The 27,981-nt window shown below is 38.6% G+C and overlaps 1 long non-coding RNA gene across 1 annotated transcript in view; it reads left to right on the top strand.

Annotated features, from left to right (window-relative positions):
- The window catches only part of LOC117199384 (uncharacterized), a 167,453-nt gene that overhangs the window by 117,686 nt on the left and 21,786 nt on the right, over window positions 1-27,981 (top strand). Inside the window, exon 2 of the long non-coding RNA XR_004480611.2 lies at window positions 2,000-2,179. This is a non-coding gene — a long non-coding RNA (uncharacterized LOC117199384). The remainder of the gene's footprint in view (window positions 1-1,999; window positions 2,180-27,981) is intronic.

Genomic DNA, 27,981 nt, shown 5'->3' with positions numbered 1-27,981 from the left:
TAGGTTTAATATAATTGTCTTTAAACTTTTTCTTTTTTAAAATAAGTTCTAACTTTTAAAACAGAAAAAAAAAAAAAAAGGCTCCTGTGAGCAGGAAAGGGCCAGTTTCAGCACACCACTGGACTATCTGATCCAGCCAGCTGCATCCTCTGAGGTTGACTGGGGTAGGATCTGACCAGGGTATCGCGTAGCCTATGGCTGTGATGAAGAGGTCTCATTGACCTCAATTCATGTCCCTGCAGCCACTGTGAGGCAGAGCCCTGAAGGGCAGCTTTGAAAACAGCCTCCACCATAAGCAATTTACATTTGTTTTTGAGAAATCAACTTTTCCTCAGGGCAGCAGACTCTGGGAAGTACATCTGTACGGCAAGTGGTCTTTCTTTTTGCTTCTTTACCACCACTTACTACTTCATTCTGCCTCCTATGATTTTCCGGCTGGCAGTGTACTGGAGGCATACTGGAGTCCATTCACACAGTAGTCGTGACTTCCAGGTGCCACCTGAGAGCTGTGTAATCTTGGGCGATCCACTTAATCTTTCTAAACTCTAGTTTTCGTATCTTTAAAATGGAGATGTGATTTACACTGAAGTGTCGTTGAAAGTATTGATTAGGATAACACACAGGGTGGGCGAGATGGGTGAAGGGGGTCAAAAAGTACACACTTCCAGTTATAAAATAAACAAGTCATGGGGATGTAATGTACAGCACGGTGACTATGACTATAGTTAATAATACTATATTGTGTATTTGAAAGTCACTAAGAGGGTAGATCTAAAAAGTTCTCATCACGGGGAAAAAAATTCTGTAACATACGGTGACGTATTGTGGTGATCATTTTGCAATGTATACAAATATTGAATCATTATGTTGTACACCTGAAACTAATATAATGTTATATGTCATTATACCTCAATTAAAAAAAAAGGGTAACACAAAATACTGAGCATGTAGGAGGGAGTAAATAAATGGTAACTCTTATTCAATATTCCTGATGTGCCCCTGTTTACTTCCGGGCCTGATCATGCTTCTCGTGCTTCCCTTTTCTTGGTGTGTCTCTTGGTTGGCTTTCATTATTTTTGTGCGAGCATCTTTCTCCTGCATTATGGAGCAGATCTTCCTCAAAGAAGGCCTTAGAGCATCATTTGCCAAAGTATGTTTCCAGAGCACATTAGTCCTCAGAGCTGCTTTGTGACAAAAGGTCTATGTTTACGTGATCTTAATGATTAACAAAGCTGATTATATTCTATTGGTGAAGACTCATAGTACACATTAGCATATTAAATTCTCTGAGCAGTCCTGCAGGAAAAAAAAAAAATCCATTGTAGCTTTATTTGATCCAGCATTTCTCAAAATTATTTGACTACACTCCTTTATGTGTGCATGTATGAGGATAAGTAAAATAACTGTTAACCTCCTGAGGCACCAGGGTTCTGCAGAATGCGCTTGGAGCAATGCTCTCTTGAATGATTCAGAGTAGGGTGAATGTCTTCCCCACAGGGAGGGCACACGATGACATGTTAACAGGTCTCTCACTGAGAAAACCTTTGTTCCTCAGAGGGGCTGCAGAAGTGCTAGAAGGATGATTAACATCCTTCTAACTCAGGGAGAAAAATCAATACATTTGGTGGATTTGCCTTCACTGGAACAAACTGAAGCATTTTTACTATGTTATCTCATTGAATTATTATATATTAAAATATGTGTGATATCAAGGGAACTTATATTTAATTCGTAGTTATACCATTGGAGTTCCAAACACCATAATCACGAGTTTATTAAGGAATCTAAATGCCATTGAATAATTATCTTCTAAAAGTGAGCTTCCAAAAATATCAGCTAAGACCTATAAATACAAGAAGTCACTTAATACTAATTTCTTCAATTTGTAGGTGACTGCCTCAGTTTCAGTTTTTCTCAGTTGTCAATGAGCTGCCCTTCTAGAATTTTGTTGATGCCATATGCAGTCTGATAATTCCTGTCCATGTTCTTTTTCTACTAGGCACAATTGCAGTGCACCTGTGAAGCAGTTTTTATTTCAACAAACCCAAAAGTAATTAAAAATTGGAAAGCTATAAAATTGGAGTTTGAAGAAGTGGGCTATGCTTGGAGTGCTGTTGTTAGGAAGTGAACATCCCATGAAAGGGACAATTAGGAAGGAATTGATTTCGTATTCCTCAAGGTAAGAAGAAACACATTTTTTTTCCTTATAAAAAGATATTGGATGGTAGCATTTTCATGTGTGAAATTTGAAAATACTTGTTAATAAGCTTTTTGATTTCTGATTCAATAGACTTTGAAAAAATTTAATGTCCACATTTTCCTTCTTGGTTTTGCGTTTATTAATGTAAAATAATGTGGTATTTCTTGCTTGGAGGATCCATCAGTGCTATTCAGTGTAAGATCAGAGGTCAAAGTTCAGATGGAAATTGTGCTAAGCAGTTTGGAACAATTTTGAAGAAGTGAATGAGCCTTATTTTCATGTGTAATTAGTAGATTTATTGCAGTCCAGATTCTAATCTAGTTTCAAAAGTAAATAAATTATTCATTAAATGCAAATGGTTGTATTGTGCCACTGTTTTTTCCCCCTACTATGCCATGGTTAGAGAGAGGAAGCATTATTTTTTTTTCAGTTACTTAAGAATATTACCAAGATGTCAGCCTCTGAGCGATGCCTGCTGGCGGCATGCTGAGAACTAGCATGGAGCTGTGACAGTCGCCATGGCCAACAATTTAAAACTTGATTGAAAAACTCGTAGGCATGGCTTACGGAGAAGGAGAGCCTTCTGGGAGTAGATGGCAAGGCGGAACCAGGGTTTGGAGCCATGTGAGTTCCGCAGAGTGAAGCAGGTCAAACAAAGGAGGGTTTTATGATTGGAACAAGGAGTCATTAAGATACGATGTCTGCAGCAAACAAAGGCAGTACAAGGCTGGGTGTCGGGATGTAGGTAGGGAAATTGATCGCACTGCAGGACTTGCAGGGTCTGGGAATCAAGAATCCTACAGTGAGCCTGGATTGTATGGGTCACTGGCCTGTGTGTGGTCACAGCCCTCCCGTGCCCTTCCCCAGCTCTGCTCTGTGTCCCAGGGCCCACCCGCTCAGACTTCCTTAATCACTGGCTTCTGGTAAGGCTTGGCCAATGGGAGGAAGTTAAGGGAGGTGGGAGAGAAAAAGCCATTGGTTTTGTCTCCTTTGTAGTTTCAGGCACTGCTGGAGTCCCTCATTGCCGGTCCAGCTCCCACCCCCAGGTCCAGGCTCTGGGGCTCTAGTAACACCTCCTCCCTTTGCTCTCAGTCAGATGGGTGGTAGCAGCTTCTTGTAGTGTTTAATTTCTGGGGTGCCTTATCACCCCATGTTTCAGCACTCCTTACTGCTTATATCTGGCTGGCTTCAATCATTTTTATTATCTACCTGGACTTCAAAGGCACTTGAGTGTCAGATTCCTGGTCTGAATGCCTATAAATGTTTGAAGGGCTTGTCTATGTTTTACTTATTCTTTTAAATTGAGGTATAGTTGATGTACAATATTGTATAAGCTACAGGTGTTCAATGTAGTGATTCACAATGTTTAAAGGTTATACTCCAATTATATTTATTATAGAATATTGGCTATATTCCCTGTGTTGTACAATATATCCTTGTAGTTTATTTTATACATAATAGTTTGTATCCCTTAATCCCCTGCCCTATATTGTCTTACCCCTGTATTGTCCCTCCCTCCTTCCCTCTCCTCCTTCCCAAACTAGAAACACTAGTTTGTTCTCTATATCTGTGAGTCTGTTTCTATTTTTGTTATATTCACTAGTTTGTTGTATTTTTTAGAGTACACATATAGGTGACATCACACAGTATTTGTCTGTCTGACTTATTTCACTTAGCATAATACCCTCCAAGTCTATCTATATTGTTGCAAATGGCAAGATTTTCTTCTTTTTTATGGCTGAATGGTATTCCATTATATTCATATATACCTCAGCTTCTTTATCCATTCATCTGTTGATGGACATTTAGGTTGCTTCCATATCTTGGCAATTGTAATTAATGCTGCTATGAACATTGGAGTGTATGTATCTTTTCAAATTAGTGTTTTTGTTTCCTTCTGATATATACCCAGGAGTGGAATTGCTGGGTCATATGGTAGTTCTGTGTTTTAATTTTTTGAGGAACCTCCATACTGTTTCCCACAGTGGCTGTACCAATTTACATTCCCACCAACAGTGTACGAGGGTTCCCTTTTCTCTACATCCTTACCAACATTAGTTATTTGTATTCTTTTTGAAGGAAAACACGACAATTCAAAACCTATGGAATGCTGCAAAGCAGTTCTAAGAGGGAAGTTTATAGCAATACAAACTTAGCTCAGGAAATAAGAAAAATCTCAAACAAACAACTTAACCTTATTGTCTTACTTATTTTTAAGTATCCTTGCTTAGCAGTGCCTGGCACACACAGGAGTTCACAAATGTTTGTTCAAGGAATGAATGGATGAAGCGGGTGTGGGTGGAGGAGCCATAGCAACCTCTGACTGCAGATCAGGCCTTGGATTTGGGAATAATCAGGTCAGAATGGGGTGTGCAGAGCACTGGGGCTCAATATTCTTTGAAGGCTGCTTGAACTGATGCCGGGATGGGGCAGCTTGGGCATTGCCTGCTCAGAAATTTTGCCGTCTTTTCCTCCAAGGCAACTCAGGGGAATCACTGCAACTTCATGAAACAGTATTACAGGTGACTGGGGTAGAGCCAAGTCGTCACATGAGTGTAGTGACACAGACTGGCTCCAATCCCAGCTCCCATCGGGGATGCTGCATTAGGTACTTCTCTGAACCTCTGTCTCCTCATCTGTAAAATGTGGATGATTCTGCCCATCTAATAGAGCTATTTTTAAAAAGTATATAAAGTGATTAGAACAGGTTAGATGTTTAATAAGTAGTAGTTATTATTGTTATCCTCTTTCAAAATAAATTGAAGGTGTCAGATCATGAATTAGCGGCCTGTTACAAAGGCAAGTTCTAAGAGAAGGCATCTGTTTCATGGAATAATTTCAGTATTTTTATTTCTAGTGTTACCAGAAAGGACAGTATTATTCTAAAATATTAAAATACATGCATGCACATGAACCTGACTACCTATAAATAGAACTTCATTTGGTTAGAAACATGTTCCAAATTGCCATATAATACATTAATTTTAACAACTAGACACAAGATTATTCAAAAATGCACATTTTTTAAATCTGACAATCTTATTTCAAATTTCAAATCATTTTTTATCTTATTTTTGATATTGTTTATTTCAGTATTGTATTTCTTTTACAGAAACTCAAAGTGGTTTACAAGTTGCATCTTATTTTAGTGAGTCTGATGTACTATCTGTATAATAAGGCCATTTCTGCATTTTTAGCTACGATGGTTTGTTTATGTGGTTTGTTTATATGGGTACGTATAAAATGGTTCCTCACAAAAACTTGTAGAAGAGATATATATATACATATTCTTATCATTTTAAGAATCAGCCCATTTAGCAAAACGTTGCCTTTGTTATAAATCTTTTTATATCTATGCATATATATAAACACACAATTTTTGTGTATATCACAGTGTTTATATATATTTTAAACCATATATATATATATATATATATATATATATATATATATATATATATATATATATATATTTAACACAATGGCATGTTTTTTCTGAATGCCAGGACAGTAGGTTTCTGTTTCTAGGGGAATTGAATAAAGCATTTGGATATGTGAATGGCAGGAAGTCCCTCCTTCCTTTTACCTCTTTTCTGTTTCTTCATATCCCCTAAAGGAAGTGATTCTCTGACCAGATTTCAGGACTCTGATTGGGCTGCATTTAGTAGGGGAGCCAGGCAAACAGTATTGAAAGGGATGCCTCCCTTCTTTTCTTCTTGCCTCCAGGCATGAGAGGGTACTTAAGATAATCATGGACTCCTTTGGGCCTTACTATTGTGCTTTTTTCCTCTCTCACAAAAGCACTTAGGTGCTTGGGAATTCTCGTTGTTTCAGGCTGTGGTTGGTGAGAATACTGAGATGTAATAGCGACAGAGAGGCTCTGCTCTGACTCAATGCCTAGGCTAGGCGCTGCAGTCTAGATTTATCACAGATGCCTGTGCTGGAAGGCCTGTGCCCCCAGCTAACCAGACGGTGGCAAGTGGATTTTCCATGAGCCGTGACCTTACGTGGTAGCTCTTCCAGGAACCTGGGGCGAGAAGAGCTGACCAGGCCAAGGCAGGGTTTGGTCCCCACCCTTGATGTGTAATACTGTTGAAGCCTCCTTTGTGCTTTCAGATGAACAAATTAATTTTGCTCATCTGTTAAAATTAAATTCTAAGTGTCAATTTTGGTGAAAAATCTGATTAATTCTTTTTGGCTAGATTATCACTGTAGCTTAAATTAAATATCTCAGATAGATCTTAAGTAGTACTAAGTACTAAATGTATATGGACCTAAGTACCAGGGTAGATGTGCTCAGATTTATCCCTTGACATTGGACAATTATTTTTTCAGTCTTGATGTTGCAAATGTCTGGATTACTGTGCTACAGAGATGAATTGACTTGGTTGCTGTCCATTGTATTGTTTCCTATGATTTTATAACCATAACCACTGAATAAATATTTTAAGAAAGTGAACAGTAACTTCTAATTCTGGCAATATAATGAAACAGCTTGAAAAACTCTTCAACTATAAAGTGCTGTAAACACTGGATAAAAATATACAAAATGGGGCTTCCCTGGTCATGCAGTGGTTGAGAGTTTGCCTGCCGATGCAGGGGACATGGGTTCGTGCCCCGGTCCGGGAGGATCCCACATGCCGTGGAGCGGCTGGGCGTGTGAGCCATGGCCGCTGAGCCTGCGCGTCCTGGAGCCTGTGCTCCGTGACGGGAGAGGCCGCAGTGGTGAGAGGCCCGCGTACCGCAAAAAAAAAAAAAAATATATATATATATATATATACACACAAAATGTAACTTGAATGCATGTCTGAGACAGCAAAAAATTAAGAGGAGTCCTTGATTGAAAGAGTGAAAACTTGAATCCAAAGAAGTAAATGACTGCAGAAGGTGGTGGTCCTGTATGACCAAAGGCTTTGGGTTTAGCCACGTCAATGAGCAGCTGAAGGCCAGAGGTCAACAGGAGCTTGGGTTATGCAGGCCAGATGCCCAGTCCTGCTCTTTGTACTCTTTTCTCTTCCTCGTCTGTCCTTCTCATAGGCAGTGTCATTTTACACTGATTCTAGATTATTAGCCCTCAAGGGATCTTAAAGATTACTTTTCGGTTATGTAGGAGGGGACATTGGGGCTCATAGAGTTTCAATGGCTTCATTGGTGGCAGAACCAGGACAAGAACCAATTTTCTTCTGTTTCAGAGTCCATTCTACTCTACTACCTTGTCTCTTTCTATTTTCTTTTTCATTCAAAAATGAAATGTGCATGTGTGCGTATTCATGCGTGTGTGTGTGTGTGTGTGTGTGTGTGTGTGTGTGTGTGTGTACACAGATGAGTCTTTTTGGACAGAAGCTTGAACAGATGATATAGGACACATTTAAAATATTTTGGGCTCAAAGTTGATGTGGTGGGAGATGCAGGAGGGCCTAAGGCTGCTGAGGTTGTTACTTCTTTCCTCAGTTCTCCCATGTCTATGGAAGCTACTCCTTTAACTGGTCTCCAGGAGGTACAGGCTGGAAGAGTTGGTGCTGCTCATTTTGCCAGAATGCTTTGGGCAAATGGAGTCCTGGGCATCTATTTATAGTTTATGAACCACCATGAGATCATAAGGCCCGATACAGAGCTGTGGCTAACTCTTACCAGCACTACCCCTTTCATGGTGGGTCCTGCATTAACTGTGACAAGATCCCTAGTGGTCTACTCTAACTTCAGAGGAGCTGAAGGATTCCCCAGTCACATTCCACTTCTGAAGGGTAAGTGTTTGAATATGGGTCAAGCAGGGCTGAACAGAGACATTTGAGCCTTCTGGTCAGGCTAGTAATTTGATGTCCTTTCATACTGAGATCTAAAAAAGTCATTCAGTGTTTATTAAGTGGGAATAAGAAAAAGCAGATTTTCTATTCAAAAATATTTCGGTAACAGACTCACTTGTTAACTTCCACTGACCAAAGCAGAATCAATATTGTTAAAATATTCAGCCATATGTTTAGTCTTTTTCTCTTTCCAATTTAGATGAAATAGGTCACTTGTTCTTGGTAAATAGCAGTATGATATGCAATATTTGTCTTGGGATTTTTACTGGAATACTGATTTTTAATATATCATGACCCTTTGGGTTTACTGCAAAACTACCCAACAGAAACAGTTTGATTCAGCATGGTCTGCTTTTATTTTTAATTTTAAACATGGATTTAATTGTTTTACCTCATTTTTTTGGTGCTGCCTACTTTCCTTGGTAACTAGTGCTTTGCAGAAGAGGAAGAAGAAAATGAGGTAAAGGAAAAAGGGGCTTTAGAACTGTCCAAAAGTGATATTTTGAGGAGTGAAAGGTCTAAGATATGTTCAAGATGCCCAGCCTGGTGGGTTCTATCAAGATGGAGCCTGAGGTTTGAGGAGTTTCCAGACACCAGGGAGAATCTATAAGGCAAGAAAGAAAGAATACCCTGATAGATTACATATTTCTTCTAGACACAAACTTCTTCCTAATAGTAAACTTTAATAGAAATGGATCCTTTTATAGGGACAGTGAAGTTAATATTTTTGAAATACAGTGGACAACATAAAGCTTTTTATAATGGTATATAGAAAATTTAGAAACTTCTTTCACATGGCCATTTCTTATATTAGACAAAAACTGAGAGCATAACATTAAAATGTAATTTGTTGAAGATGTTTCTTACGGGGTTCAATCCTAGAGACTACCATGTGTAGAGCTTAATAGTAATCTACCTGGTATGAAGATAGTGCTAGAGAAATGGATGGATAGTTCTTTATATTCTTTTCCTTCTGTGTTGCTGGCTTTGAAGAGGACCTGGTACTAAACAATAAAGGTTCGTCTTTCTCAGGTGTTATTGGAGCACTGGTGTTCTGAGGTGCCTACTGAAAAAGACCCATATATTTTGTAGACCAAACAATCAGATAGAGAGAGCGTATTTCAGTGAGAAATCTTCATTCTTACCAGATGAATCCATCTCTGCAAAACAGGGTCCACAGGACTGGTTGGTGAACATGATTAACTTCCTTATCAAGAAATAGCTTTGAATCTATTTGGAGGAACACTTAATTTGTCCCAGAATATGCCAACAAATATAGCCTACCTTATTTTTGGCTGTAAAGCTATAGGATGTTAAAAATCCAGAAAATATTCTTGTAGTACATTCAATTAATCTTGCACTTACCACATTGCCAAACTTAGACATGACATATAAATATTTATGAGGTTACTAACATGGAATCTGGGATAATCTGTATAAGGACAGGGCATACTGTCATCTAAAATTCATCTACAATCTCATAGTATTAAGAGTGACAGGCATATCTTAAATATTAAGAGAATAAATTGTCAATACCTTCAAAGTTCATACACCTACATTTTATACCAATAATTAACATACCTCTCCCTTACCTCCTCCTTGGAAGTAAACTATGTACAAATTAGCAATAAATGGTTAATATGTAAGTTACACATTTGCCTTATGTTTTCATTAAGCAGGTTCACAACAGATGTCTATCAGGCAACATCTTTTTTTTTTTTAACCTTTGAGCATTGACTTTATTTGTGGAGTTTTTTGTATACACAAAAATTTTAATTTTCATATATTCAAATATGCCTTCACATTCTTACATAGCTTTGGGGTTTGCAGTTTTAATTAAACAGGCGTTCCTAACTCCTATATTGTACATGTAGTTTTTTAGATTTGTCTACATTTAACTCTTATTAATTTTCAAAATTTTCTAAATTAAAAAAAATGTTTAACATCTTTATTGGAATATAATTGCTTTACAATGGTGTGTTAGTTTCTGCTGTATAACAAAGTGAATCAGCTATACATATACATATATCCCCATTTCTCCTCCCTCTTGCATCTCCCTCTCACCCTCCCTATCCCACCCCTCTAGGTGGACACAAAGCACTGAGCTGATCTCCCTGTGCTATGTGGGTGCTTCCCACTAGCTATCTATTTTACATTTGGTAGTGTATATATGTCTGTGCCACTCTCTCACTTCGTCCCAGCTTACCCTTCCTGTTCCCCGTGTCCTCAAGTCCATTCTCTACATCTGCATCTTTATTCCTGTCCTGCCCCTAGGTTCTTCAGAACCATTTTGTTTTTAGATTCCATATATATGTGTTAGCATACGGTATGTGTTTTTCTCTTTCTGACTTACTTCACTCTGTATGACAGTCTCTAGGTCCATCCACCTCACTGCAAATAACTCAATTTCGTTTCTTTTTGTGGCTGAGTAATATTCCATTGTATATATGTGCCACATCTTCTTTATCCATTCATCTGTCGATGGACACTTAGGTTGCTTCCATGTCCTGGCTATTGTAAATAGTGCTGCAATGAACATTGTGGTTCATGACTCTTTTTGAATTATGGTTTTCTCAGGATATATGCCCAGTAGTGGGATTGCTAGGGCATATGGTAGTTCTATTTTTAGTTTTTTAAGGAACCTCCATACTGTTCTCCATAGTGGCTGTATCAATTCATATTCCCACCAACAGTACCAGAGGGTTCCCTTTTCTCCACAACTTCTCCAGCATTTATTGTTTGTAGATTTTTTCATGATGGCCATTCTGACCGGTGTGAGGTGATACCTCACTGTAGTTTTGATTTGCATTTCTCTAATGATTAGTAATGTTGAGCATCCTTTCATGTGTTTGTTGGCAATCTGTATATCTTCTTTGGAGAAATGTCTGTTTAGGTCTTCTGCCCATTTTTGTATTGGGTTGTTTGTGTTTTTAATATTGAGCTGCATGAGCTGCTTGTATATTTTGGAGATTAATCCTTTGTCAGTTGCTTCGTTTACAAATACTTTCTCCCATTCTGAGGGTTGTCTTTTCGTCTTGTTTATAGTTTCCTTTGCTGTGCAAAAGCTTTTAAGTTTCATTAGGTCCCATTTGTTTATTTTTGTTTTTATTTCCATTTCTCTAGGAGAAAAGGATCTTGCTGTAATTTATGTCATAGAGTGTTCTGCCTATGTTTTCCTCTAAGAGTTTTATAGTGTCTGGCCTTACATTTAAGTCTTTAATCCATTTTGAGTTTATTTTTGTGTATGGTGTTAGGAAGTGTTCTAATTTCATTCTTTTACATGTAACTGTCTAGTTTTCCCAGCACCACTTATTGAAGAGGCTGTCTTTTCTCCGTTGTATATTCTTGCCTCCTTTATCAAAGATAAGGTGACCTGGGCTTCCCTGGTGGCGCAGTGGTTGGGAGTCCACCTGCCGATGCGGGGGGCGCAGGTTTGTGCCCCGGTCTGGGAAGATCCCACGTGCCGCGGAGTGGCTGGGCCTGTGAGCCATGGCCGCTGAGCCTGTGCGTCCGGAAGCCTGTGCTCCGCGACGGGAGAGGCCGCGGCAGTGGGAGGCCCGCGTACCGCAAAAAAAATAAATAAATAAAACTAAATTAAAAAAAAAAGATAAGGTGACCATATGTGCGTGGGTTTATATCTGTCCTTTCTATCCTGTTCCTTTGATCTATATTTCTGTTTTTGTGCCAGTACCATACTGTCTTGATTACTGTACTTTGTAGTATAGTCTGAAGTCAGGGAGCCTGGTTCCTCCAGCTCTGTTTTTCTTTCTCAAGATTTCTTTGGCTATTTGGGGTCTTTTGTATTTCCCTACAAATTGTGAAATTTTTTGTTCTAGTTCTGTGAAAAATGCCATTGGTAGCTTGATAAGGATTGCATTGAATCTGTGGATTGCTTTGGGTAGTATAGTCATTTTCACAATGTTGATTCTTCCAATCCAAGAACATGGTATATCTCTCCATCTGTTTGTATCATCTTAAATTTCTTTCATCAGTGTCTTATAGTTTTCTGCATACAGGTCTTTTGTCTCCTTAGGTAGGTTTATTCCTAGATATTTTACTCTTTTTGTTTCAGTGGTAAATGGGAGTGTTTCCTTAATTTCTTTCTCAGATTTTTCAGCATTATTGTATAGGAACGCCAGAGATTTCTGTGCATTAATTTTGTATCCTGCTACTTTACCAAATTCATTGATTAGATCTAGTAGTTTTCTGGTAGCATCTTTAGGATTCTCTATGCATAGTATCATGTCATCTGCAAACAGTGATGATTTTACTTCTTCTTTTCCAATTTGGATTCCTTTTATTTCTTTTTCTTCTCTGATTGCTGTGGCTCAAACTTCTAAAACTATGTTGAATAAGAGTGGTGAGAGTGGGCAACCTTGTTTTGTTCCTGATCTTAGTGGAAATGGTTTCAGTTTTTCACCATTGATAAGCATGCTGGCTGTGAGTTTGTCATATATGGCCTTTATTATGTTGAGGTAAGCTCCCTCTATGCCTACTTTCTGGAGGGTTTTTATCATAAATAGATGTTGAATTTTGTCGAAAGCTTTTTCTGCATCTATTGAGATGATCGTATGGTTTTTATTCTTCAATTTCTTAATATGGTGTATCATGTTGGTTGAGTTTGCATATATTGAAGAATCCTTGCATTCCTGGGATAAACCCCACTTGATCATGGTGTATGATCCTTTTAATGTTCTGTTGGATTCTGTTTGCTAGTATTTTGTTGAGGATTTTTGCATCTATGTTCATCAGTGATATTGGTATCAGGCAACATCTTGAAGTATTTTCTTAAACAAATAACTGTAAATAATTTGAAGTACAAAAGTAGTGATTTAAAAATATACAATTCAAAAAAATATACAATTCAGAGTTTTTACTTTTTCATGTTTTTTTTTTTTTTTTTTTTTTTTTTTTTTGCGGTACGCGGGCCTCTCACTGTTGTGGCCTCTCCCGCCGTGGAGCACAGGCTCCGGACACGCAGGCCCAGCGGCCATGGCTCACGGGCCCAGCCGCTCCGCGGCATGTGGGATCTTCCAGGACCGGGGCACGAACCCGTGTCCCCTGCATCGGCAGGCGGACTCTCAACCACTGCGCCACCAGGGAAGCCCTTCATGTATTTTTTAAATGAAAAATTTTCCTACCAGTACTTTAGTTCTATCCTAGAAAATTTATTGTCTAAATTCTTAGAATAGCCTCCCAACTAATCTCTCTGACTTCACTGCCCATCCCAATATAATCCATTGCAGTATTACTACTCATAGAGTATGACTCTCAGAATTTTTCTTGAAAAATAATTGAATTACCAGAAAACTATACATATTTAAAATTTGATGAGTTTTGACGTATGTGTACATCAGTGAAACCATCACTACAATCACATAATCAACATATCATCACCTCTAATGATTCCTATGCCCTTTGTGATCCGTCCTTCCTGATTTTCCCAATCCTCACACCCCTGACATTTTCCCCCACCTCCCAGGAAACCACTGATTTGCTGTCTTATGTCACTATAGATTGGATTGCATTTTCTAGATTTTATGAAAATGGAATCATACAATATGTACTTTTTTTGGTCTGGAGTCTTTCACTCAGCATAATTATTTTGAGATTCATTCATGTTGTTGCTTGTATCAATAGATCATTCCTTTTTATGGCTGAACAGTTTTCCATTGTATAGATATACCACCATTTGTCTATCCAGTTACCCGTTGCTAATCATTTGGGTTGTTTCTAATTTTTGACTATCACAAGTAAAGCTGCTGTCAACATTTGTGTACAGTCTTTGATGGACATATGCTCCCATTCTTTCCTCTATTTTATTTTGTTCTCAATCTACTTCTAAACAAAAAGGGATACATTTATAAGAATCACTTTTGCTAGTAATTTACCCTGTTGGAATTAGCTAATTGATGGAAATGGACTGTTAAATTGGCACTGAGTAGACTTACAGGGGTAAAAAGACTAAGCACCCAAGCTCTATCTGTCAATCGCATGAAATCTGTGAATGCAGCTCCTGACAGAGAAAATTCATTTTCTACTCTCTTGCACAGAATCCACCTACATTCTTCTTCTTTATGAATCTTTTACATAATTAGTAAACAAATTACCTCTCATCAGGAAAATCCTTTACATGCAAAGTTATTTTTTTTTAATTTAAAGAAACATGTTGTTTGGGTTTTTATATACCATAATCCCTCTAGCCAAATGTTTGAATGTTATTTTTACATATTTGTGAATCTGGGTTTTTTTATTTTTCATAGCAAAGACCTAAAGAATTTCTAACATTGATTTTACTGGTGCATATTTAATAAATGTCTTCAGTCGCTTAAGTAATGTTAAATCTCAGCCTTTGTTTATATTTCATGAGTGAATGATGCTTTGGTGTGTTTTGCCTACTTAATGAATAATGGCTGAGATAGTTAAGCACATGCCTTTTAGCGAAAAGGAATTGCATTTGGGGATTTTAAGATAGTGTTTGATTTTAAGTGATGTGTAATTAAATTAATAATTAAAAAGTCCACAAAATTTACCTGTGAAATGAATTTATTTTTAAGTTACATTGGTAATTCTGTAAAATCTGAGTTGCCAAGAAGAAAAGATCAAGCCAACTGGCAAAGTATTCTATTTCAGTATATTTAAAAATGAAGTATTTTTAATATTGTACACATATAAGTGAAAGTAGAAAGGAGATAAACATGGATTCAGACTATAGATCTATCTTATTCTTCAGTCCTCAGCTTAACTATTTCCTCCTGAGGCTTTGCCTGAGTTTCTTTTTATTTTTTTATATAATTTTAAAGGTTACTTTCCATTTACAGTTGTTACAAAATATTGGCTATATTCTCCGTTTTGTACAATACATCCTTGAGCCTATCTTACATGCAATAGTTTGTACCTCCCACTCCCCCACCCCATATTACCCCTACACACCCTCTCCAGTGGTAACCACTAGTTTGCTTTTTATATCTGTCTCTGCTTCATTTTTGTTATATTCACTAGTTTGTTGTATTTTTTAGATTCCACATATAAATGACATTATACAGTATTTGTCTTTCTCTGTCTGATTTATTTCACTTAGCATAATGCCTTCCAAGTCCATCCATGTTGCTGCAAATGGCAAAATCTCCTTCTGTTTTATGGCTGAGTAATATTCCATTGTAAATATATACCACATCTTTTTTATCCATTCATCTGTTGATGGACACTTAGGTTGCTTCAATATCTTGGTAACTGTAATTAATGCTGCTATGAACATTGAGGTACATGTATCTTTTCGAATTAGTGTTTTTGTTTTTTTCGGATATATGCCCAGGAGTGGAATTGCTGGGTTATATGGTAGTAGGTCCCTTCCTTTATTCTGTACCACAACTCTCTATTCATTGCTTTCATAGCATTTTTTTCAATTTGCAATTATGTATATTTTTAGTTTGTTGCTTGTTTATGAGATAAAATATCACTGTTGGGTTTTGGAGGTAAAATGAGCAAAGGTTTGTCATTGAATCTAAATTATATTGGGTACCAAATGTGGGTGGGGTCAAATGGGCATTTACATCAGAAAGAGTATTTGGGATCAAAGAGTTACAGAGACCAGAGCTCTTGGCACAGCTGAGGCACTTGGCATCATAGATGCTGCTGATGTGTAGATTATTGGGAAGAGAGATTGTACAAGTAATGTATAAGCCTTTTCTTTTTTTCTCTTTTTTAGAAGGCCTTTGAGATTTGGGAATGGAATAAATTTTGATACTCAATTTTATTTTCTCCTTTATCCTTTTTTCTCAGTTAGGATGGAAAAATCAGTCCTTTAAAGTATAAAACAGCTAGATCCCTTGTGTATGAGCAAGCACTGCTATGTGAAATAGTTCACATTTAGGCACAGGCAGAGGTGGGCATAGTGAGGCCTGGGTAGCTACACTAGACTACTTGCCCAAATTGCTCTTCTTTATCTTAGTTTAACAAATTCCAGGCCAAAGAGGGACTTGGGTTCTGATCTGTCCAAAGACTTCTGGAGTTGTCCTGCCCTCCAGTCCCATCTGTTCTCATATTGACTCTGAACTGTGGGTTGTGGATTTCAGGAACTCAGACTGTGGATTTAATCATTGAGGTATGGTAGAATCTTATTAATAAAGAGATAAAGAGGAAAGGGGATTATGTAGCAAAAATGTTGTATTCTTGGGTCCATGATAGACAAAAGTCTTAAAGAATTTTACAAACCCGAGGGTTAAGAGAAGATTTAAAAGGCCTGTTTATGAAACATTGTCTACAGGAGTCAGGTTTATTCAGAGACAGTGAGAATAATGACACACGTATCAAGAAACAGCAGCTTTAGGTTTTGCTTCAAGAAAAAGTGGAAGATGACAGAGAAGATGCATTGATCAAGACACAATGAAAAGATACGCACTCTCATGAAAAGGACTGTGATTTTAGAGTCCAGGGTAGTTGCAAATGAAAGGGAAAAGAAAATGTATGCATACCAAAATGTTCAGAAAGCTAGAACTAGGAAAGAAGATTCAAGATTTTAGAGGATGACCTAGGGGGACTTCTCCCCCCCCTCAACCCTTTTCCCCCACCCCTCCTGCACAGAGGGAGCCCGGAACACAGGAAACTATTGAAGAATGCTCTTGAAATCTGCAGGCAGGGAGTCAATAATTTAAAAAATTGGGGAGCCTACCCTTAGTGACTGGGACAGCTGCTAGAGGTTATATAAGTTTTGGAGAATTTGATATTGGAAGGCTGGGAAAGTCAGCAGAGAATATGTCAGTCATTAACAAGGGAGTTCTAAGGTGTTGTGGTTAGTACATGTGGGGAAGCAGATTTGGTTCTTGCCATGAGGGAGCATGTTTAGGAAATTTATGGTGATAGGACTCTTAAAAGAGATGATGAGATGTATTAGATGGGAGTCAGACAGCATTTCAGTACAATGAGTTCAGGCATGGATTAGGGAGGGGACTGATGGATGGTGTACTTGTATGTGAAAATTACCCTTTCCAGGGAAGGGAAGGTGGACAGGATTTGTTTTGGTAAATGTGGAACTCATTCATCTCATCTCACTTTCTATAAGAAATCGAAAAGTGCGGAATCTGGAGATAGATGTTAGGAAAACAACCATTTCTGGGTCAGAAAGCAAAGGTCCCAGGGAAGGAAGGAAAAAAGGCATTCTGAACCAACCAACAATAATAGAGCTACATAAACCAAGAAAAATATGCCAGTAGCTAATTTTAAGATTCAGCTAGGTGTGCCTGGAAGAACTCTGAGAACAGCAGAGGAAAAGGGACACTGGAGGGAAAATGTGGCCAAAGGCATTTAAAGTGTAGCCACTGAAAGAGTGACGTATTCTGGGCTCTGAATATTCAAAAATGGTAGGAAGGCCTGGATTTACTGGGCCCTAGAAACCCGAGCTAGGGGAAATAATAGACACGTTTTTCATCAGAAATATGTTGTTTTGTGTGGCTGCCATAACATTACCACACACTGGGGGGCTTAACAAACCAGAAATTTATTCTCACAGTTCTGGAGGCCAGAACTTAGCTTAATTACATCTGAAGAGACCCTGTTTTTTCAAATAAGGTAACATTCACAGGTTCCAGGGATTAGGAAGTGGACAGGTCTTTCGGGGGTGGGCCACCATTTAACCTACTACAGGCCTGGGGAGGACTTGTGCTTCTAGAGTCTACGTGGTAGGCTGGTTCTTGTTGTTACTGCTTTCTCTAGCGTGGTGAGCACATCTGATCAGGTTGGCTTTCTTGTGATAAATTCAGCTGTCCTCCACTGTCTTTGTTTCTTTTCTTTATTCCTGACTCTTCATGGAGGTGATAGATTAGGTCAGCTTTTGTACTGTCAAACTGGCCATCTTAAAATTAGAGGGCGGGAGGGAGCCTCTACAGGAGACAATTTTATATGGGTCTTTGGCGTGTCTGCACCTCTTGCAAGAAGAGGCACTGATATTTTTAAGGATATTTGTATAGTGAAAAGCCTTAGAAGATAAAGATAGTGCCTTCCTCTGGAGCAAAGGGAAGCTTTTTTTTTTTCTTCCCTAGTACAGTAAAGATAGTCTCCTTTTCGGGCAAAGTTCAGGCAGGTTTACTTGGCAGCCCTTATTAAAAGTTGGGATCCCCTAAGCTTGAGTTTCCTCAGCTGTGATGCAACCTACTGTGTGAGCAGCATCTTTCTGGACTGCCTTGTGATGTCCCAAGGGACCTGAGGATAAGAGTAACGCACATGACCATGAAGCCCAGGCTGTTTGCTATGCAGTGAAGTAACACATCTTTTGTCTCTAACATAAGAATCTTGCATGTTCTGCCAGCATCCATGACACTGTAGCAGGCTAACTTATTAGCTTGCAAGTTGGGTAAAATTCCAGAGCTTTCACCATTCTTGACAGCATCCTTGAGGCCTCCTGGCTTCAGCTGAATTCACTCACTTGACTTGCATAGGTACTGAGTGTGTATCCAACTATTGAAATAGTCAAATTCTGGTTCCCTTTTGGCTATCGTTCCTACTTGTGTGCTTTACCTATAGAACTCCAGGGGAGGAAGGGGTTAGTGGTAGGGTTTTGGGTGACATCTGCTGTTGCAGTGTAATTGGAGCTGGGAGAGTGGGCAAAAGATTAATTGTAGCAAGTTTAAGGCTGAACAGGGAGTTTATGCAACACAAATAAAAGTGTGATTATGTGAAGACATATGTACGAGTGAGTTTATTACAGTTTATAATAGTGGAAATCTGGAAGCAATCTGAATGCCCATCAAGAGGGTTGAATAAAATATAGTATATCCATGCTATGGAATATTATGCAGCTATTAAAAAGAAAGGAGTAAATCTGTATATTTGGTCTCAGAAGATAAACTCAGCACTTTATTAAATAAAAGGAAAGTTGTAGTAAAATAAGCATAGTCTTTTCCTTTAAAAAACCTCTATATATTTGTATAAACAAAATAAAGACTTTGGGAAGATACATACTAAATTGTCATAGTTAGCACTTATTGCTTTTATAATCACACTACTCAGTAAAAGTGTAAGAAAAAAGTGCTAATAGTATTAAAGTGAGTGGAGGCTGTTATTAAGAGAGGGAAGGAAAGAAACAGGGTGGTATATAGAGTTCAGGGAAGTTGGTAATTTTATATTTTTAAAGATTGGAAGAGAGAAGGAATTTATGGGGAAGTAGGCACTAGACCAGGAAATCCATTCTTCCATCTGTCCTCTCATTGTCCTTTCACCCATCTTTCATCCTTCCATCCCCCTTTGCATTCACCCTTCCTCCCTTCCTCCCGTGACATTTAAGGAGGACAAAATCAGTGCAGGTGATACAGTGATGAAGACACTAAGTCTCTGTTCTTGTGCAGCTCCATTCTAGTGGGGGAGACAAAATATACAAGTTGCCAAATGAATGATATAATTGTAGGTAGTAACAAGGGTTGTGAAGAGACAATAAAGCAGACTGAGGGTCAGTTTATTTTAGGGAGGGCAGGGTGGGGTACCTTAGATAGGATGGTTGAGAAAGGCATTCCTGAGGAGCTGACATTTGAGCAAAGGCCTGAATGACGTGATACGCAAAATCTGATGGAAGATGTTCCACAGGCAGAGGGTCAAGCAAGTATAGAGATCCTGACTTGAGAATAAGCTTATCACAAAATGATGTCAGCAGAGAGAGTTGCAGAGGTGGGCAGGGGCCGCTCCTGGGGTAGGCGATCTAGGTTGTCTTATGGAGATGTTCTCCTTGGGTTGGAGTTAGGCAAGGAGGGAAAACTGTGCTTTTTAATGGGGCGTAGTCAACATTGCTGACTCATTCCATAGGAATCTTTTGTTAACTGGTGACAACCTTCTGGAAATGGGTTGAAAGTCCATCCTGTTTCCACAGCACATTTCCTCTATGTGTTCAAAGTAAATGTTCTGTCTTGGCAGCCATCTTTTCTTTGGCTCCATGGCTGTTGAAAGCAAACTGTATAAATAATATTGTGCCAATTTTATTTTGGTCATCTCATCAGGATTGTCTTTTTTTTCCCAGAAAAATTGATATGAAAAGCATGTATTATAATTTAAATGCAAATATCTCCTTGGGTTCTGATACATTTTCCAAAGTTTGCAAGTGGAAGTCGCTTCCCAAACAAAGCCAAGAGTGTATTTAGCATTAATGTGCACATGTGGAGTTCATACAACTGTATCAGCACCATTGCTTTGAGCTTCATTAAAAATGGATTAACCTTCCAGGGTGTTTGAGATTAGTTTCTACCGAAGGTCTGCATAGTTCATGGTGTTATGCACTCACCTCTGAAAAATCTGATTTTCTTTTTTATTGGCACTTAAAAAAATTGTAATTTCCGAGTGGTCATCATGAGAACAGTGTCTTATAATAAGTAGGGTTTCCATAATGCTCTGTTGTAAACAAGGGGGGACTGGTTGGAAGGACACATAGTTTGTCCAGTACAAAGAATGATACACAGCAAGGGGGTGGGTTGACATGGAAACTTTTACATTCAAATATTGAGACCCCAAAGCATCGGTTAACCCAGGGATGGCTGTGGGAATGTTATAGACACTCCAAATGCCTGACTGTTGGGAGTTTTTCTTTTGGCTGCGGTCTGGTTTATAGGTTACTTTTAAGAGTATTTACTGTTATCTATAGTTTCTCAAGTGTTATTATTTCAAACATTCTTGTAACAAAATGGCTGAGTTATGATGAGAAGTCACTTTAACATGAGCTCTGGTTTTTATGCAGTATCTTTCTAGGTAGGCAACCCCAAGTGCATTCTCAATATAATGCCATTTGGACGTACAACATTCCAGATGATACCACTGGAGATACCATTCACACTTATCCTGCTTTTTGAGCAATACCCATACTAGGCAAAAATACTTACGAGTTTTCTTTTCTTTCTTCCTCATATGCAATCATACTCTTTTGTGCTACTACCCAACACCACATGCTTTGTATCTCCTGGTGGGAAGAGCTAAATTCCATTTGAAGAGAACCTGCAAAGCTTCACATTGTTGTACAAAAGCCTCAGCTGCATGGTAGCCTCTAAATAGGGTCTCTATGACATCTGGGGGTGCTCTTAACCAGGCATGAGGTTTACTAGAGCGACACAGAAGTTTCACAGTCTGTAGAGAACCCAGCCAAGAAGCTACCCTTTCCTTCCCAAACCCAGGATTTTATGGAACTTCCACTGAAACACAAAGAAGACCAGGGACCTCCCAAAATAGGCACACTGAGTCCAGCACAGCACACCCTGAGGCTGCATCATGGAGTACCAGAAGGTGAGCAGACATTCTGTAGATCCCTGCAATAGAAAATAAGGAACTACCAGAACCACACTGAACTTAGAATATGAAATTTGAACAAACTCAGGTGGAAATTCATATTTTTATATATGAATACATGAGATGAGAATCCTTATACAAATTTTCATTCATAATAACTGCTAAAATATATAAGGAAGTGCTCAGTGCATTGCAAACCAGAGTAGACTGTGGACCGCCTTCAAACACAGAAACAGGTAAGTGGAAAATGAGAATTCAAGCGGCAAAGGAAGTGGAAATCTGGACAAGACCAGAGCAGAAACATTTTCCTCAGTTGTCTGGCTAAGAGTTTTACAAATCCTTGTTTTATGGTTTATTGTATGTATAATTGTGCTAAAGTTAACTTTTACTGTATTGAATTCTTCCATAGTATTTTTTCATATATTTTTAGAGACCCTGTTGTCTTTACAAAGTGTCAAGTTAAAGCACCATTTTAAAATTTGTTAAAGAATCTGAATTAGGTGGATTTTCAGGTCCAGGAAATCAGAGTGGGTCTACATCTCTGGGTTAATTAGTTGAAAACAAATCCTCTGAAATTAATTTGTCAACAATTAGTTTATCCAAAGACATTTCACCAAATGATTAATTGGCAGGGAAAGAATGTCAAAGCTTGTATAAAAGATAGGGTGGTTTTATTTCAATTCGTTTTTAATCCAATCCACTGTCTTTAACATGTCTCTTAATTCACAGATTTATCAACTGCTTTAATCAAATGAATGTCTTGCATATGCTTGAGCATTGTGAGAGTATTCACTGTCTGAATTGTCAGTCATACGTGTATCTGCTGTTTCCTGGGTCCTAGCTTGGGTGGCCAGTGGAGGTGCCATAACTGGAACAGAGAAGCTGAGTAGAGGCTGGTTGGGGAGATTAAGGAGTTGAGTTCGTGGTGTCATGAATTTGGGTTCGGACAGGATGAAGTTTGTTTTATGCTATTACGGTGTAGGACTTTTAAACTTGATTTTGTGCTAAGGAAACACAAAGATGTAAGTTTCAAGATATTTTGTAATTTAATGCCTTCTTGTATAGAGGGCAAAGAAATTCCATTTTCCTCTTTTTGAAACTCTTGGAGTTTATTATCATTTTTATTTTTACTTTCTTTTTTCTCATACGAAGAGCTATAAACCTTAATAAGAAGTAAACCCAAAGGTATATGTCATTGCATTGTTATCTATCAATTTTTGCCTGAAATGTTGGAGTGTGTATTCTCCTTTCTCCTGGGACTCAAGTGAAAGTGCTTAGTAAAATGTAAGGTACTATACAAATGTGATCTATAATTACCTTAAATGTTATCCAGATTTTATAGTTACCAGTCAATCAGGTAATAACAAGCATTTACTAAATTCTCTCAAAGTGGAAAACATTATATTAGGTAGTTGGGGGTTCTGAGGAACAGACAGAGCACAAGACCTCAAAGAGCATTTAGAAGTGAGAGGCAGAATAAACAAACTTGTAACCAAATAGATTATTCTGTGTCTAGTGAGACCTGAGTTATGGTCACCAGGTAAGTGATTTACATGGAACTCAGTAGAGTTCTGGGAGCACTTCTTCTCCTTTTAACATTCAGAATGAAATGTTCAGCTGCAAAACAACAGCTGGAAGTCGACTGTACTTGGATACCTGTGGGATGGTGTGGCTGGATTGGAATGAAAATTCTGCTAGACCCCAAGGATGACGATGGTAACCCCCCCTTAAGTATCTGACTGAAGTTGCAGTATAGACATTGATTTTTCTTTTTTTTTTTTTTTTTTTTTTTTTGCGGTACGCGGGCCTCTCACTGTTGTGGCCTCTCCCGTTGCGGAGCCCAGGCTCTGGACGTGCAGGCTCAGCGGCCATGGCCCACAGGCCCAGCCGCTCCGCGGCATGTGGGATCTTCCCGGACCGGGGCACGAACCTGTGTCCCCTGCATCGGCAGGCGGACTCCCAACCACTGCGCCACCAGGGAAGCCCTAGACATTGATCTTTAAATCTCATTTGCAGACAAATTTTGCTAAGTGCCACCAGACACCCGTGTTAGAATGATTAAACATCTGTTGATAAAAATAAAGACACTGAAGATCAAATTATATCAGATTATATCATTGGTATCTGTCTAGTTGATTAATGCAAAGCCTCTAGAATGAGATGACAATATAACAGAGGCCACCATGCCCTTACGTAGAGTCACGTGTTCTGCAGATCGCTCAGAATGACTTCTGGTGGACCTCAGGCAAATGTTTTCCAGTAAAAGCTTTTTATTTGAGTTGAGCATCTGCTATGTGCCAGGCACTGTGCTAGGTAGTGGGGCTCTGAAGATGAATATGTTGAACTCCTGCTTTTGGGAGGTCACAGTCATGTGGGAGCAGCCACTGATAAAAATAAGTACCAGAGACAGTGAACAGTGCTGTCACAGGGACATGGACACAAGGCTGTGGAACCACGGCGACTGGAAAGGCTGCCTGGGACAGGCAGGAAGTCTGTGAGGAAATGATTTCTAATGATTTACTTAAGTGTATTTTCCTGTGTTGCCACATTTGGGTTGTTTCTGGGGGTCTCCTATAATAAAGACATATTTTAACATATTCATACATAAGCCTCTTAAAAATGTACTTTGGATTATTTCTTTAGAAAGTATCCCCAGAAGTAAAATTACCAGACTAAAAGGTAATGAAAAAATCAAGTTTCTTGATACACATTTTCAAATTACTTTAAAAAAGGGTTCTATCAACTATCACTCCCATGCAAGTATGTAGGGGAATACACCTTTTCATGAATTCTTACCCACATTGAGTAGTATAAATTTTAAGCTTTGCCAGTTTAATAGGTGAAATTTTCAGTTTAATGTTGCTTTTAAAGTGTTTCTTTGAAGTTTGGGTGCAGGAGTATTTTAAATATCTTTATTAAATAACTTTCATGTCAAAAACTCACCAATTTTAAATGTACAGTTTGACAAATTTTGGAAAATATATACAGTCATATAACTAGTACAACACAGACTTAGAACATTTCTGTTACCCTCAAAAAGATTCTTTGCATCCTTCAGAAGGCCTGTTCCCTACTCCTGGTCCCAGGAAACCACTGGTCCCTTTTTGTCACTGTAATTTTGCCATTTCTAACATTTCATATAAATAAGATCATATTGTATGTAGCCTCATGTGCCTGTTTCTTTCACTGAGCATAATTGTTTTTGAGCCAAAATAGTTTTATTGTGCACTTCTTTAATTGTTTTTGGAGTTGAATTCTTCTTCATGTATGTTTAAATCAGTTGTTTGGAGGAGATAATATTTTGAACTATAACATTAAAGAATGACCAAGAATTTCTTAACTGAAAACTGGGGGAGAGAATTCAAGGTGGTGGAAACTATATTATACAAAAGGAAACTTGGTAAAAGGCTTGATATAACCAGGGAATGGTAAGGAGTTCAGTGTCCAGGAGTTTAGAGGGTGCTGGTCGGGAGATTTGGAAGAGGTAGCTACGCTGGATGGGAATGGATTGTAAAGGGCCTTAAGATGATGCTGGTTTTCTTTCTTTTCTTCTGGTTTTCTTCCCCTGTAGGCACTGAGGTTTCACAAAATACCTCAGGAGGGCACTGACATTTCCCCTTGGTTTGAGCGAGGCCATTCTAGTAACGGAGGTAGAAATGGATATGGAGAAACATGAGTCATACAGAACAAATTGGAGACTGTGTAAAAGAGGCTTTATTTGAGGGCCATTTAGAAAATTGAATCAGTACAATTTGGAAATCAAATGAATATATCAGGAGAAGGGGATAAATTAAGAATGATATTGGTTTATCTAGCTTGGTAGACTGGTTACATAGTTAATTTATTAGTTGTGATAAATAATATTGGATGCAAACCCCATATAGGAAAAATGATAACTAGTTCCACGTATGCGTTGGGTCTGTAGTCTGCGGTAGTTGCCAGTTTGAATTTTGAGTCGAAAGCTAGAGCTACAGCTGTGGGCCGGAGATGTAAATTTGAGCCATTGGTAAATAGGTAGCAGGGAAATATGTAAAATCATGCAATCTGAATAAAGTGAAAATAGAGGACAACAGGCTAGAATCTTGGGGCAACTCCATCACTGAAGAGCCCTACTGATTTAGTGTAAGCTGTTTACTTGTGGGAAGATCCTGATTTTATGTTCCAGGGCAGCCTCCCCTACATGACCCAAGGGTAAATCTGGAACAACCTAAGCTTATCTGGGTAGTCCCATTCCCCTTACCAGTGACTGCTTTAGGGTAGAGCCAATGAGACATGAAGAGTAATTGGATGGAAGCTTCTGGGAAAGATTTCCTCATTCTTATAAAGGGACATAAGGAAAGGACAGATCTTTGCTAGATTTTGCTCTTTGTGGATATAATGATTACAACTGTAGCAGCCACCTTGTGTTCATGAGGGGAGATAGCAGAGACACAGCTGACATCAAAGGATGCAGAACAGAAAGATGAAAAGACTTGGGTGCTTTATGGCATCCCTTGCATCAGCCAGTTGTGGAGCTGTCCAACTTCAGGACTTGTCAAGTGGGATAGTTGGTTTTCGTATTCATGGAAGCCAGTTGAGTTGGAATTTCTATTAGGTGAAGTTGAAAATATTTGAAAGGTTACATTGTTCTAGGTAATTTCATATTTATTATGTTTGTAAAAATTTATACCACTGATGCACAGTGCTCAGAATATACATAAACATCTTACAAGTAAGATAATACTGGGAAACATCAGGACTGGGGGTAAATCAAGGCATACTACTTGACATCTTTACTTCTCTAAAATTGCATATATAAAGTTATTTTTAATTGCATTTTTATTTTAAATTAGTAACATCTACATGTATGAAAATAATTGAAGTTCTTAAAAAAGAGGCAATCTCTGTGGATACATTTTCATCATGAAGGAAGAGGAATGAACCCATTCACTGATGTGTCATTATACTTCTTGTTTTGTTCCTCTGATGAGGTACTCTCAAGAATTGCCTGGGGGTGGTGTGGGTATCATTGCTTGAGTTAAAAGTACCACACTATAGGCTTCATTCTGGTATGTAGAATCAGAGTTTCCTGGATGAATAGATAGTTTCAGTCTTTTTGTAGAAGACTCTAGAATGCATATCCAGGACCTTCTTGAAGAAGTTTCCAAGCTGATATGAAGTAAAAAAATGGGTGGAGTGAAGAAGATCCTATCAACAGCAGCTGCGACCTAATATTAAGTCTCTGAAACAATACCTGTACATCCTTGTTGAACAGGCTAAAGGGGGTTCACTTGATAATCCTGTAAATATGGCTGCAGCAAAAACTGTAAGCACAAATTTCTGGAGGTATGAGCATCACTTAATTACATCTATGCTAATGTACTTTTTACTAGAGAATTTTCTACTTTGTAGAAATTAAATCAGAGAGATGTTAGGACATCAAAGCAGCTCACCACTCCAGATGGTCGACAAAGTCTGAATGCAGTCCTTTTCACCCTGTAGTGCCATTTTCTGAAACTAGCCCTAACTTAACAGCTGTACGTGATCAAAGCAACAGAAGGGAATACTTGACATATTTATAAACAGAAAGAAAATATTTCTGAATGCCCAGGGGCACAAATGAGCATCAGAAAACTAGTGTAATGTCAGATACCGGGACAAAAGCCAATGCCAGGCATTCTATTTGTCATTCTCACTCTTACAGACACAGTATATTTTGTAACTGCACAGTAATTTTTTACCAATGACAGGCTCCAAAGGTAGTGGGCTCACTTAGATTACAGCAGAGGTGAGATGCTGATTTTGATTGTGATGCAGTCTCTGGACCGATTTTACTGGTCACAGTATAATCACTCAGAGGGCACCATGTCCACATTCCCTCTCATTTCCCTCTGTGGTGTTCAGACCAATTAAGCCATTAGTTGTCAAATAAAGGGTTCTGAAGAAAGTCCTTTTTACAAATGAGTTTTCTCAGATTTCTGTGCAGAAGTAGCCAGGGAAATTCTGTCCAAATGCAGAAAAGAATTTCAATGTATCAAAAATGATAAAGATTATTCGCTCAGACTTGAATTGATTTCTTGGGCAGGTCAAAAGAAATACTTGTAGGAGGAAACTAGGACATGAAGAGGCGTAAATCAGGTCCAGAGAAATGTGGCAAAGCGAGGGTAGTTGTGGGAAGGGCATGGAGAGGAAACAGCAGGAACCCTGGACCAGCTGTGAAAATCTCAGCATCAGCGTTCCAGTCCGTGACTCCCTTTCTCTATCTTTCCAACTCATTCCCTCTAGAACTCGGACTCTGAGGATTTAAAAAAAAAAATTATAACAGCTCCTCCAATCCATTGATCCTGTGGGGTGCTGGTAGATGTTTAACAACTGGCTTTCCAATAAAAGTGCCTAGATTCGTAGCGTTTGCCAATTTCTGTCATGTAAATACTTCCTCCATGGCTAGTTTCAATTACCAACCTGAAGTCACTGAAGGCAGGGTTGGGAAGAGGCGTGGCTCTCTTGAGCTGATGTGAGCCAGTTCGGGCACATTACTCAAGGACACTATTAGCTTTTCAGTGTCTGTCACCTCCTGGCCCCCTTGACCTTGCTGCCTCCCTTACCTGGGTCAAACTTGGAGACCATCAATGTAATCATTCCTTTGCATGCTTCCACTTCCATAACACTTTGCATATTCCTCTTTATTGAACTCAGATCATTGTGTTTTAGTTGTTTATGTGTCTATTTTCTCATTAGACAATA

Source organism: Orcinus orca, chromosome 12 (genome assembly GCF_937001465.1).
Source record: "Orcinus orca chromosome 12, mOrcOrc1.1, whole genome shotgun sequence".
NCBI classification, from domain to species: domain Eukaryota; kingdom Metazoa; phylum Chordata; class Mammalia; order Artiodactyla; family Delphinidae; genus Orcinus; species Orcinus orca.
Note: the sequence above shows the minus strand (reverse complement) of the source record. Positions and strands in the feature narration are given on the sequence as shown.